This window comes from Dermacentor albipictus, unplaced genomic scaffold, assembly GCF_038994185.2.
Source record: "Dermacentor albipictus isolate Rhodes 1998 colony unplaced genomic scaffold, USDA_Dalb.pri_finalv2 scaffold_106, whole genome shotgun sequence".
Classification (NCBI taxonomy): Eukaryota; Metazoa; Arthropoda; class Arachnida; order Ixodida; family Ixodidae; genus Dermacentor; species Dermacentor albipictus.
Genome location: NW_027225660.1, coordinates 21,807 through 35,952, shown reverse-complemented (window position 1 = coordinate 35,952; position 14,146 = coordinate 21,807). Strand labels below are relative to the sequence as shown.

The 14,146-nt window shown below is 49.9% G+C and overlaps 1 long non-coding RNA gene across 1 annotated transcript in view; it reads right to left on the bottom strand.

Moving 5' to 3' along the window:
- Nucleotides 1-12,780, bottom strand: part of LOC139053378 (uncharacterized) — a 77,007-nt gene extending 64,227 nt beyond the window's left edge. Inside the window, exon 1 of the long non-coding RNA XR_011510448.1 lies at nt 12,636-12,780. This is a non-coding gene — a long non-coding RNA (uncharacterized lncRNA). The remainder of the gene's footprint in view (nt 1-12,635) is intronic.
- Nucleotides 12,781-14,146: the final 1,366 nt, after the last annotated feature.

Genomic DNA, 14,146 nt, shown 5'->3' with positions numbered 1-14,146 from the left:
CGGAGCCGTGGACAACGGCGCTCCCCAACCATAGAGTGGACAGCCGGCTGGCACATCTCGTTGCGGCCAAGAAATCCATGCAACGGAGAGCGAGCAGGCAAAACCTCAACAGGAAGATACGCAAGAAGATAGCCGAAATCAACCGGGAGATCGAGACGCATTGCGCCCGCCTGTGCGAGCATGAATGGCAGGACCTGTGCGACACGATGACCGGGAACATGAGCGCTGGACGCACTTGGAAGATTCTCAGGCACCTGCTCGACCCGGCAAGCACCAGAACGGCGACCCGTACAGAGATGGCCAAGCTGTGACACAAATACAAGGACGACCCTCAGGCTTTCGCGGAAGAGATCGTGCAGACGCACCTCGCACATCCGGAAGGGCAGAGTCACCCAGAGTACCGCGGGGCCCCCAATGAGGAGCTCGACGCGGATTTTTCCGTGCAGGAAATTAGAACGGTCCTCCAGCTACTGAAGACCAACTCGGCGCCCAGTCCTGACAGGATCACCAACAAAATCCTAAGGAACCTGAACGACGACGCCATCGAGAAGCTTTGGGAGTACATCAATGCATGCTAGAAGGAGGGCGGAATTCCGCAAGAGTGGAAAACCGCGGACGTTATACTGATACCAAAGCCGGGCAAACCGCTAGAGGTCCGAAACATGAGGACGATCTCTCTCCCGTCCTGCGTCCGGAAAGTGATGGAGCATGCCTGCCTTAACAGGGTGACGACGCTGCTCGAGAAGCGGGACGCCTTCGGCACCCACATCATCGATTTCCGGAAGGGACTTTTCACGCTGGATGCCATGCTGCAGATCATTGAACAGATCGTGAACGCTCTGAGCACGCACGTGCGCGCCCTACTCGGGCTAGACCTCAAGAGCGCCTTCGACACCGTGAAGCACATGGCCATACTGATAAAGTTCAGCCTACTCAATCTCGGGGTGAGGTTCCACCAATATGTCAGCAGCTTCCTGAATGGGCGCGAGGCGACAGTCAAGATCGAGGGGGCCCGCCACGAACGGTCCGAATGGGTGGTGCGGGAGCGCCGCCGGGCTCCGTACTCTCTCCCATGCTTTTCAACCTCGTCATGATTGGCCTGCCGGAGCGCCTTGACGCGATAGAGGGCGTCAATCATACGATAGACGCAGATGACGTGACGGTGTGGACCACGGAGAACACGAGCGTCGGCGAATTGCAAGACCGAGTGCAGCGGGCCATCCGGGAGGTGGAGCGGCACCTCGAAGACACGGGACTGGTCTGCTCACCCGACAAGTCGTAGATCCTGCTTCACAGGCCGCGCAAGAAAGGACCTCTTCCGAAAGGCGTGCTAGACACCCGTCGTTTGGGAGTCCGTGTCACGGCGAGGGTGGGGACCCGAATAACGACGGTGTCCAAGTTACGCGTGCTCGGCCTGTGGCTGGAAGAGAACGGTGCCAAGCGCGAGCTGGTTGCCCGACTTAAGAAGTAGGTGGCCGCCGCCACACACCTCGTGTGGCGGGTCGTGAACAAGAGGAAAAGAATGAAGGAACACAACGTTAGGAGGCTGATACAGGCGTACGCGCTGAGCCACATAGCGTACGTCGCCGCGTACGCCGACTGGAACAGGAGCGAAACCGACAAGCTGAACGTGGCCATCTGCAGGGCCTTCAAGACCGCCCTGGGAGCACCCCAGTACAGGCCAACCCACAGGCTCCTCGAGTTGGGCGTACACAACACGCTCGAGGAGATCGCCGAGGCGCAGAGAATCGCGCAGCTGGAGAGGCTGTCGAGCACCGTAACGGGAAGACGAACCCTAGACTTGCTCGGGATTCGATATCACGAGGCGCGTGGACTGAAGCAATCACTGCTACCGGAAGTCAGGGACGCCGTGCAGACGGAAAACATGCCGAAGAATATGCACCCATACGCAGGGCGGTAGCAATCCTCGAGAAGCATCGAAGACGGTAAGGCGTCCTCTTCGTCGATGGAGCCAGGTACCCGCGGCCAGTCGGTGACTTTGATGGCAACGAGGGACGTCGACCACCACCGCCGCTACAAGGGAATGTGCGAGACGAACCGCAGTTACCAGCACCACCATCACTACTACTATTAGGACAAAAACGACAGGAGCAACAGCGGCAACATCGACACGACCAGTCGACGGCAGCGGCGCCCGCCTTCTCCGTGGCAGCCGTAGATGCAAAGGGAAGGATCCGAGTCACGGCATCAGCGAGGCTGCCGTCGGCCGAAGGAGCGGAAGAGATGGTTATCCTCCACGGAGGTGCGGAGGATAACCTGATTATCAGCGACTCTAAATCAGCGATTCGGAACTACACCAAAGATTGGGTGTCCGCGGATGTGGCGCGCATGCTCAACGCCCTGGCCGGGGACTTCGGATCCGGCACGATTACAAACAAGTGCCTCAAGTGGTTCCCCGCGCACGTCGGGGAGCTTGGCAATAACAACAACAGCCGCAACAATAATGACAACAACAATGCTAACGGCCGAAGACGCACCGACACTCTACCCAACCACAACGAGCGCGCCCACCTCGTCGCGGTAGGTCGCGGTCCCCCAGCGGGCAGCCGCTGCCGTTATTGTGCGGGACCCCAGCAGAGGAGTGACGGCGACAGCGGCGGCCACCCCATCTGGCGCGGCCGTTGTAGTTGCCAACACAACACAAATCGCGGCGGACGGAGCTGGGGATCCCGCGGACGCCGACTGCGATGTCAAGGAGTTTCCGGCAACGTACAGAGAGGTGCTTGGCCTCGATAAGAAAGAACGAAGAAAATATCCACAACCCCACGGGCGCCTAGGCAGGTGCCAGGCGGTCGACCTGAGTCGGTTGCAGACGGGCACTTTCACCAACCCCTACCAACTGTACCGCCTGAGGCCCGCGCTGCACCCGTCGTCCGGCTGCCCCTGGTGCGAGCACGAACGGGCCGCTATGGCCTATGTGCTTTGGGAATGCCAACGCCATGAGGAAGAAGGACAAGGAGGAAGGAAGAAGACATCAGGACCCTCTGAAGCGGGGCGCCTCAGTGAGAGATGGCAAGCCGCCTTCCTGCGCGAGGCAACCGAAGACCAGGAGTGGGCCGTCCAGCGGGCCAGGGCCGTTGCCGAGGATCTCGAAAGCTCTTCCTCGGGCGATGGACCCCTGGCAGCCTAGCCCCGGGCACCAACATCAATAAACGTTGGACAAATAAATTTTATTCCTATCCTATCCACTAAGCTTGAACAAACACACTCCCTCACCAGAACAGCAAGTGGCCTCCCTGGTGCAGTATTCGGCCACTACCTCCACATGATCTCGTCAATGAAATGGCCATCGGTCCCCAGTGGCTGCGGAGCACCTGACCAAGGCGGTATAAGTGCGTCGTATAGAGAACGGATCGAACACAACCAAAAAAAAAAGTCGGTTATCATAACCTTTCTCGGAAAAGAAAGAGAACGGGCTAACGCCGCAGTACGAACTCGTATAGTCACGCCGCACAACGCTTATAGAGCTATAAACGTTGATGGCGTATGCTTGGACCTTGCGCTCTATAGAACAAAGATATCTGTAATCCAGTACCTACCACTGGTTAGGACAATCGCGCAGATCGTGAACGGTCGCTTTGTTGGAAAAGTATAGTTCACGCTGTAAGGTATGTTGTTATTACTAACCAAAACTATTTCATTCATCGGTGGAAACTTCGTCTGCCGAACCAAGTAGTCATGGAATGCAATGTGCAACGAATAGTTTGAACGCATGTCAAAGTATAACAGCACAGCTCCTATCGTAGCAGAACGGTATCCACGCTTCTACGATCATCGCGTATGTTTCATTGCTCCTAAACCACAGCATAGAAGTCGAGGATAATACTGCAGTAAAGGCCAAATTAGTGAATGGAACTTTCATAAATACACAGTTGATGTTCGAGGCTGATTGTAGGCTCAAATATGCGCGCACACATCGCGCTGCGTGCTCCGTCCGCCTCAACGCGAGCAGAAAGTCCGGCCATACCAACCTATACCACTTCAGTACGCCTCATAGAACCGTTTCCCGCGTAGAAGACGCCACGTCATACTCAATAGACCCCACGAGCACGAAAAGAAACGCCAAAAAACTACCGCCGAGCGTATGCCTGCCATGCAAAACGGAGCGCACGCCCTAGCCAGCATGCCGACTGCCCATAGATGGCGCCACTGCGTGCAATATGGTGGCGCCCATGAAAAAACGGTCTATAATACGTACAGTATAAAGATAGTACAAACCTACGCTCCAACGTCCAGTCACGACGATGAGGAAGTAGGTCAGTTTTATGAAGATGTTGAATTAGCGATGAGAAAAGTGCAAACGCAGTATGCAGTTGTAATAGGGGACTTCAATGCAAAAGTGGCGGGAAAGCAGGCGGGTGAACGGGCAATTGGTAACTACGGTGTCGATTCTAGAAACGCTAGAGGTGAGATGCTGGTAGAATTCGCATAAATGAATAAGCTGAGAATAATGAACACTTCTTTCAGGAAACGCAGCAACAGAATATGCACCTGGAAAAGCCCTAATGGTGAAACAAGAAATGAAGTTGAGTTAATACTTTCTGCCGATCCCAGCATATCGTAGGATGTCCAAGTAATAGGTAGGGTAAAATGTAATGATCATAGGTTAGTAAGGGCCAGGATCCGCCTGAATTTAAACACAGAAAGAGTAAAATTTGTCAAGAAAGAACAGGTCAACTTAGAGGCACTAAGTGAAAGAGCAGACAAATTTAGGCTGGAACTTGCAAACAAATATGCAGCCTTAGAACAGAGAGAAGATGATGATGACATAGAGGTAATGAATGAAACCGTAACGAGGCTGGCTTCAGAGGCAGCTTCTGAAGTGGGAGGCAAGGCACCAGGGCAACCAGTAGGCAAGCTCTCCCAAGTAACAAATGACCTAATAAAGAAACGACAAAGAATTAGAACAGACAAAACGGATAAAAAAGGCGAAAGTAAGTGATATTTGAAACTATAACGTGAGAAAGTCAGAAGAAGCTGTAAAAAATAGACGCAGCCTGAAATCAGTGAGAAGTAAACTTGGCATTGGACAAACCAAGATGCATGCACTAAATGATAAGCAGGGAAATATCATCAGCAATCTCAAAAATATAATAAAAGAAGTGCATGATGATGATGAAAACGCTGTATTTAAAGGAAAAGGGGAGGGGAGTTAGGAGAAGGGTCGTCGGATTCTTATTCCGGAATTCCGTTGGCTAATTAGCCGCCGCCCTAGCTCTTTCCACGAGGGCTCGCTGGTCGTTGAGGGTTGAGCTGGACAGGGCTGCCTCCCGTCCTTCCCACGTTGGCTGTTTTATAGTTTCTAAGGCACTATTAGCCTGGCAGGCCCATACCAAATGGTACAAATCTGCTTTCTGCCCGCAGAATTTACACTCGGCCGAAAATGATTGTGGCTCAATAGCATATAGATTGACTGGATTATTAAATGACATCGTTTGGTATCTTCGTAAATGACATTCTTCTGATTTGTCTAATCACTTAATTGGGCCCGGGTATTTTCGTCGCGATAAGCGCAAGTGTTGCAATACGTCTGTATAAGTTAATAATATCACTGGGAAGTCCGAGTCTTCGGGGAGGGAGGAGCGGAAGAATTTTATACCGACCTTTACAGTACCCATTCGACTAAAGAGCGCTCTATCCAAAACAATTATGAACATTATACAGAAACTCCTCCCATAACTAGAGATGAGGTCAGAAAGGCCTTGCAAGGCATGAAACGGGAAAAGCGGCAGGAAAGGATGGAATAACAGTCGATTAATTCAAAGATGGAGGAGACATAATGTTAAGAAAACTGGCGGCTCTCAATACGAAGTGCCTATCGACTGCAAGGGTCCCAGAAAGCTGGAAAAATGCAAACATCATACTAATCCACGGAAAAGGGCGATGTTAAAGAACTAAAAATTATAGGGCCATTAGCTTACTCCCAGTATTATATAAAATATCTACGCAAATAATCTCCGACAGAATAACGACAACACAGGAACTTAGTCAACCAAGGGAGCAGGCTAGCTTCAGGAAAGGTTCCTCTACAATGAATCACATCCATGTCATCACCCAGTTATAAAAAAAATGGCTGTGGCTTAGGTAAGGTTAAGCCCAGGATGCGAAGCATACTAGCCTTTATTTTAGTTGTTGAACCACTGTTTAGCCTGGTGAACTGCTGTTGCTTGGCTATATTTGGTTCGGCTAGACGAAGAAACAACTCATGCATTACTGCTTCGCCTTCAAGAGTGGAACGCGACAGCGTTCCCGTCGACCCGCCAAGGGGTGTAAGACAATGGGCTACAGGGCAGCGACTACGAGCCCCGCATTGGACGCGGTGAGCGTCGAGCAAAGCAGCGTTCGGCGCGGCAACGAAATGTGCGCCTGAGCAAGAGACGCACGCCTTAGAAACAGCTAGTTTCTAAGGCAACACCGCATTCACTAGAGGCGCTTTTGTACCGCTTTGAAGCATCGTACTCGTGGCTCAGTGGTAGCGTCTCCGTCCCACACTCCAGAGACCCTGGTTCGATTCCCACCCAGCCCGTCTTGCAAGAGTTGAGCCAAAGCCACTTCTCCTCTGTCGTGACGTCACAGTGTCACGTGGTTTCAAGGCGACACCGCCGCGCCTGAGGAGCTGGGTTGAGCTCTCGTAATATGGTTCGCATAAAAATCCGCAGAGTACAATAAACCTCTCCATAAGGCTTTCATAGATTATGAAAAAGCCTTTGCTTCAGTAGAGATACCAGCAGTCATAGAGGCATTGCGTAATCAAGGAGTACAGACCGCTTACGTAAATACCCTAGAAAATATCTGCAGAGATTCCACAGCCACCTTAATTCTACAGAAGAAAAGTAGGAAGATACCTATAAACCAAGGGTTCCGACAAGGAGACACAATCTCTCCAAAGCTGTTCACTGCGTGCTTAGAAGAAGCATTCAAGCTAACAAACTAGGAAGGCTGAGGAGTAAAGATCGACGGCGAATACCTCAACAACTATCGGTTTGGCGATGACATTGCTCTATTCAGCAACAATGCAGACGAGTTACAACAAATGGTTGGGAACCTTAAGAGGGAAAGTGTAAGAGTGGATTGAAGATTAATATGCATAAGACAAAGATAATGATAAATAACCTGGCAAGGGAACAAGGTTTCAAGATCGCAAGTCAGCCTCCAGAGTCGGTGGAGGAGTACGTTTACCTAGTACAACTAATCACACGGAATCCGGACCATGAGAAGGAAATGCACAGAAGAATAAAAATGGGTTGGATTGCCTACGGCAGACATCGTGAGCTCCTGAATGGGAGCTTACCGTTATCATTGAAAAGAAAAGTATAAAATCAGGGCATTTTACCGGTGCTGAAATACGGCGCAGAGACTTGGAGGCTGACAAAGAAGCTTGAGAACAAGTTAAGGACCGCGCAAAGAGTAATGGAACGAAGAATTCTAGGGATAACTTTAAGAGACAGAAAGAGAGCAGTTTGGATCAGAAAGCAAACTGGCATAGACGATATTCTAATAGACATTAAGAGAAAAAAATGGCGCTGGGCAGGTCATGTAATGCGCAGACTAGATAACCTTTGGACCATTGGGGTAAAAGAATATACCAAGAGAAGGGAAGCGCAGTAGAGGACGGCAGAAGACTATAAAAAAAGCCAAAAAACATAAAAAAATGATGGAGTGTCTAAATTAGGAAATTTGCGCGTGCTATTTGGAATCGCTTGGCGCAGGACAGGGGTAATTGCAGATCGCAGAGGCCTTCGTGCTGCAGTGGACATGAATAGGCTGATAATGTTGATGATGAATGATAATTTTAAATTTACAAACAAAGTCTCAAAAACCAGGAGATGGTTCGGCATGGCAGTGAAGTTGTGGTATACTTCGGTTGTAGTGTATGAGATTATTGCACGTTAGTCGGCCGTTATTAAGTACAGCATACTTATTGCTTAAACACGTACGCGTTTCTAAGTTGCAAACCAAAATTTTGAGGTCTCCGTGATATGCAAAACCCCATCGACGAATCGTGCAGCGAATGAATGGCAGCATTGTAATAATGCTGCTGGCATCAGTGGCATAGCCAGAAACTTTGTTCGGGAAGTCGGGGCTCACATTGCAGTACCGCGTCCCCCTTGTAGCCCTTGTCGAGGGAGCAAATACATGAATAATAACTGCATTGCCATTGCCAAAGATGCTGCAAACGAATTATTGAACGCTGCGCACTGTCAAAACAAGTAAAATAAGTTATTTTTATCGGAAGAATATACTCGTATGTGCCAAAAATTGTGCCCGAAAATCCTTCCATGCGTTTTTGTCTATTTATAGGTACAAAAAATATCGCGCGAACGTAGAAATATATCAGTTCGAAACCAGCAAAGCACTGCATGCCACTGACAATTGACAAGAACTTATCGAAGTGTCCCGAGAAATGTGATAGGGGGTATCAAGGTTCCCCAATCAAGTTGGTGGCTCCGGCCACAACGGTACCGGGAGGTGGTGACCATCTGCGACGTCGCGGGCCCTCTGGATGGCGTGTAGTTGGTGCGTGAATTCCGAGCTCTTAAACAAGGCGTCCTACTTGGACTTGTAAGGAAGTTCGGAGCCTGCGTTGTACGGCCAAAGCCAGAGCATGCGGTCGAAGGAGGAGCAAGCATGCATGACAACATTTGGAGCACGACTGCGGGAAGTTGGGATCTATCCAACTAAGCACTGTGGGGTGATGTACGATCTCGTCTTTAAGAGCCTGAAAGTAACGGCCTCAGTCCCGTTAAGTTCGGGGCTGGGGGGAAGGAATTTCCCCGTTTTTTGTCTGTAATGCGACGTAATTTCGTGATACTTGGCAAAAAGATCTTTGAAGAGGTAATCCTGTGAGAGAACCCGACTGTTAGATCGGGCGCGGTTCGTGAATCCTGGAGCCAGGAAGTTGGCCCGTTCGTTAGGGCTGCAGCCCGCTTGGTAAGTAATATCGTACACGTGTGCCTGATATGAAAAATGTAGAGGTCATTAAATGAACAATTTGAGGACAAATATTTTAAAGAAACTTTGTCATTCAAGAACCTCTTTTACAGTTTTGTACATGTGCAACGGCCAGGTGAAAATCTCAGTGACGCTGTCCTTTGTTCTAATGCATTCCGCAGAAACAGCTGTCAGCGGTCGTGCCTGGTGAGTAATGGCAGCAAAATTATAGCCTCAACAGAGAGCATATATAGAAAGCAGCAGTTCTGCAAGTTATACGAACGCAAGGCAAGTGAAAGTGAGCCAATGCGAATATATGACAAACGGGGTGGTTTATTTAAAGGTAGCCTCCATGAGGACTTAGAACTTTGTCCCACTGACTAACGAGTCGCATGATTCCCGTTTCATAAAACACTGTTTCTTCTTCAAAAAAGTCTGCAAATGACTATTTCACGTCATCGCCCGTCACGAATCAAGTTCCCTTGAGCTGTTTTCTCCCCCAAAATGCGAAAGTTCCAAGGCGAAAGGTTTGGGTGGTATGGTGGATGTTTCAGTGTATCCCACCTGAACTTTGCCAGTCTTGTGTTAATCCCATCAGCAACGTGGGGACGGGCGTTCTCTTGGAGCAAGATGACCCCATTCGTCAATTTTCCATGTCCTTTCTTCTTGACAGCGACACGCAGCCGATCCGGCGTTTGCCAATACCGGAATCGATTGACACCCTCTCCAGGTTTTGCAAATTGGATCAGTAGTGATCCTTGACGAACAAAGAAAAACAAAACAGCAGCTTTGTGGCGGAAATGACGGCCTTTCATTTCTTTGGGGGCGGTGAATTCGATTGTTTCCGCTGTAAGCTTGCCATCGTTTTTCAGGCTCGTAGTAGGGGCACCATGATTCCTCCCCGGTTACAATTGCAGACAAGAAGTCGTCATCCTCATTGTGATACCAGATCAGATGAGCCAAGGCAATGCCGTAGCTGTCCATTTTCTGGCGGTGGTTCAAAATCATGGGCATCCATTGCGCACACAATAGCGGATGACCGAGATGTTCATGAATTATGGTGTGAACCAAACGGGAAATGATGTTCACACACTGCCATTTCATCGATGCTTAAAGGGACCCTGAAACGCTTTTGACCATTTTCTACAAACGTACTCAGTCGTTAGAGTAGGTCCTTCTGATCATTAATTGACAGATCTAAGTGCTCTGCGTAAAGCGTGTAATTTATTATAAGGTTTTAAAAATGCACATCGCTGCCGATCGCAGCGCACTGCTCGGCGGAATTTTAAGCCGCCCCTACCCATATGACCGAAATCACCCATATGACATCAGTGGGGCGAGCTATCCGATTGGCTGACCAAGGTGCGTGATCGATAATTTTTCCAACTTCATGGTAAACAAATGATTTTCGTAATAGTTGGAATGTTAGTTAATTTCTTTTTATAAAAAGAAAGTAACATGAAGAGAATGCACAAGAACAATTTTTCAGTACACTTAAGCACTTCCGGCAGACAGCAAGTGTCGTCTGCTTGTGTTACAACGTACTCCATTTTGACGACAGCTCCGCGGTCAGAGTTGGCCTCAGTCTTTTCGCGAGCTCTATGATTCGACTTTGTTGCCTTGTGGACTGCAAACGTAGCGACTGGCAATATGTCAAGCTGCGACATCATGTCCCTCTGCAAGGCAGCGTACCAGCGAACCGGCTGCTGCGCATCGGACTGCAGCTATCCGATCGGCGGCAGGATTTGCGCGTTTGTGGCCGTCACTTTACACCGGAAGATTACTAACGCAATAGCGTTTCGCGAGTCCCGTATTAGGGCAAACGTAAGCGCAAGGGGACAGGGTCTGGCCGCTTGACTGTGCCCTAACGGGATGAGCCGAGATGAGCAGAAGGGTAATTTCGAATGGTCTGCACGGTGCAGCCCCCTGGTGGCATGGAGCTCAACCATACGCAGTAGCAGCAACGAAGCGTATTCTTCTTTACTGCTGGTGCGTATTTCTCGCAGGAGTGTGATCATGAACACGTGGTTTTTATAAATGTTTAAAATGTTTTACACTTGCTTACAGCAATATTAGCGCTTTGTTTGGCTGGTTAAGCGCTGCGCCAACAAGTGTCTGGATCGTGCAGACCGATCAGGCTGCTCACGTACGTCTACGCCAAAGATCCTTCATCAGCTTCAGTTTAGGCCTCCAGTCATTCGCCGAAATGGCCAGCTTGCCTGTGGTTACCGGAATACCAGACACGTTCGGAGCTACGACAGAATGCTCGCAACGCACGCTGCTTCGATAGCTCTCGCTTGGGGTCGACAGCCAAGCGGCTAGCGGAGAAATTTCGCGCGGGCGGGGGCGGGCTCCAAACAACCGAAAGTGGACGATGTGACGTCGCATCGTGACGCAGGACCAGTAAAGGCGGAGCTTAGCCCCGCTCACTCGGCGAACGAGTTGAGGAGGAAAAGCGTGGCTAGGGAGGAGGGTAACTTCTAATCGCTTGTAGCTCCATTAATACGTAACGCTTCACTTAAATTGTGGTGCGAATGTTCTACTTAAGCTGTACCCTACGCGTCTACAAAATTTGTCCGAACCGTTTCAGGGGCCCTTTAACCTTCGTTCTGGCCTAATCAAGTAATCAACTTTTGCAGTTGTGTTGGGGGTGATTTCACGGTGGCTTTGGCTCAGCCTTGGGTCGTCTTTGCAACTTTCACGTCCACCTTTGAACCGTTTGCTCCAACGATTCACGGTGGTCAATAAAATACAATGTTCAACGTAAAAGGCAGCCACTGGGCTACTAACTTATTATTGGGAACCACCTGCAGCTGTCAAAAACCTGACGACGCCACCTTGTTCAACTTCTGGAGCGTCCATTATGTCATGTAACCATGTTCAAGGAAGTGTATCGGAGCATTAAAGAAAATTTATCCTCGCACTTGCGCATCACTTTTGCAAATGAGTGATGCCTGTATTCTGCGCCCTGTATTCTGCGCACATGCCTGGAATAATGGACCGAACCATTATTGCGCAGGGTGGGTCGGCTCATTTTCATTTGACTCGCCCTCGTACATTCGAAATGCAAAGATACAATGGAACATACAAATGCGAAGAGACGGCTTGCTAAATGGCAAAAGAGTGTCCCTAGAACAAAGTTCACTGCATGGTATACACAAAACCTCGCAACAACAAAATTGAATATAGGTATAGGTCTGCAATAAATCTAGGCATGTAAGGAAATGTCACTGTTTTTAATGCTTCAAACATGGCAAATAAACATTCTGCGAAATCACAGATTCACAGATCACAGAATCCTAAGCCCGCTCACGCAAAACGGGAGGCGGCGCGCTTCCTCCCCGCTTTTCTCCCTTGCACACTCAAGGCCGAGCCACCACCTTCGGAACCCATGCAACTCCACCTCCAGCCCCCCCTCCCCCCCCCCCAGCTTTCACTCGCACATACAGCATGCGGCACGCGATCACGATGTTACTGCCCTCGGACTTTACACGGAACATGAGGGAGACGGGGACGGCACGAATGCACCTGGAGGGTAGAAAAAGCACACAAACAAACAATGAAAGCGCCGCGCACGGTGCGTCATGAGCGCATGCCAGCTAGCGGGCATGACAAGCTGTTGTGCCATTGTGCCTAGGAGAAGTGCAGTTAAGTAAGATGCCAGAAACTTCATAGCTGCTCACTTTTGTGCCCAAGTGACTGTGGAAGCGGTCTTGAAGTTCGCAGGTAACGTGCCCTCACCATCTTCTACAGTTTCCGGGCCGCTACGACGATATCTGGAAACTTGCATTCCCCACGCGGAGAGGCACTACCTGTTTGTCGGGGTAACTTGCTGGCCCTGTTCTACGCGACGGCGGTTAAACGCCAGGATTAGCAGCAAATATTGAGCGAGCCCTTATTCCCCCAATTGAAGCGGAAAGTGCACATGGCTGCGTGACTTGCAACATTTCAAGCTGCGCATAACACACTGAATGTCGTCTGTTCCGAAGCCCAATGATCTCTTGAAACACGTGATTTTCAGTATGTGTCGTTCTCGCACAAAGATATATCGTATTTACGTGCGCAATCATCGCTCTCGCATAATGTTCGAAGCCCCAACTTGCCCACTTTCTTTTTGGACGAATCGTCGTACTTTCGAAAATTATCGCAGTGATTGCCGTCTGCTTGCTGCGCTGCGTGGCAGACGATTGAGCAGAGTTTTCTGCCATTTATTGTTGCGAAGCCCTTCGGCCATTGCATGCGCCACAGCGCACCTGCGCCCTAATGTCGACGAGTTCAGCAGAAAAAGAAAGAAAGAATGAGCACGGACAGCGGATAAAGGGAGAAAACACGTGCACAGTTTGCGCTATGTAGCCTGATCACCCTGAAAAAAGTCTCAAGTCATTCTTTCTACTCATTTCCCTTTTGTTAATCACGCTCACCGGCTCTTCTAAAACCCAGAAGGCATGCTGCCTACGGCTTCTATTCAGCTATCCGAAAGCTTGCAAAATAACCTATCGCCCCCCTAACACTCTCCCATGTCTTCCTTTTTTAATATCCTGCCACCTTCTCACTCACCCGCCCTTGTCCCCTCGTCCGTCAAGCTAGATCGCTCAATTCAAAGCGAAGCTGTCTTTGCCTCTTACTTCGACTTTCCCACTGCTGCTGCTGCTTTTGCTGCTGCTGTTTCTGACAGACCGAGTTAGGAGGGTGGAGGGGGGGGGGGTGTTTAGAGCTTGTCTACGCATGATAGAGGCACGGCAGAGAGGAACGCGATGAGAGAAAGTTAGTCGTACGGGCCTTTGCATCCCGTCGCATGTGCACAATGCCCTCTGAAGCTCCCTCGTCGTCGCTACGTTAGCGTGCTGGCAGCTGCAATTATGCTTTGCCATAAGCAAAAGTAAGGCAGAAACAGCCGAGCTTACCTGAAACTGCCGAGCTTAGAAAGGGGCCCGATTAACGGAGGGGCCCGATTTTTATAAATCATATAATGAGAAGCCAAGAAACAAACACACCAAGGAAAACATAAGGGAAATTACTTGCACTTACGAATTAAATTAAGAAAATGTAAATAAATGGCCATGAAAGTGGATGAAAGAGCAACTTGCCGCAGGTGGGGAACGATCCCATGTATATGCATTATGCGTGCGATGCTCGAAGACGTGGGTTCGTTCCCCCCCCCCCCCCCCCCCCCGCGGCAAGTTGCTCTTTCATC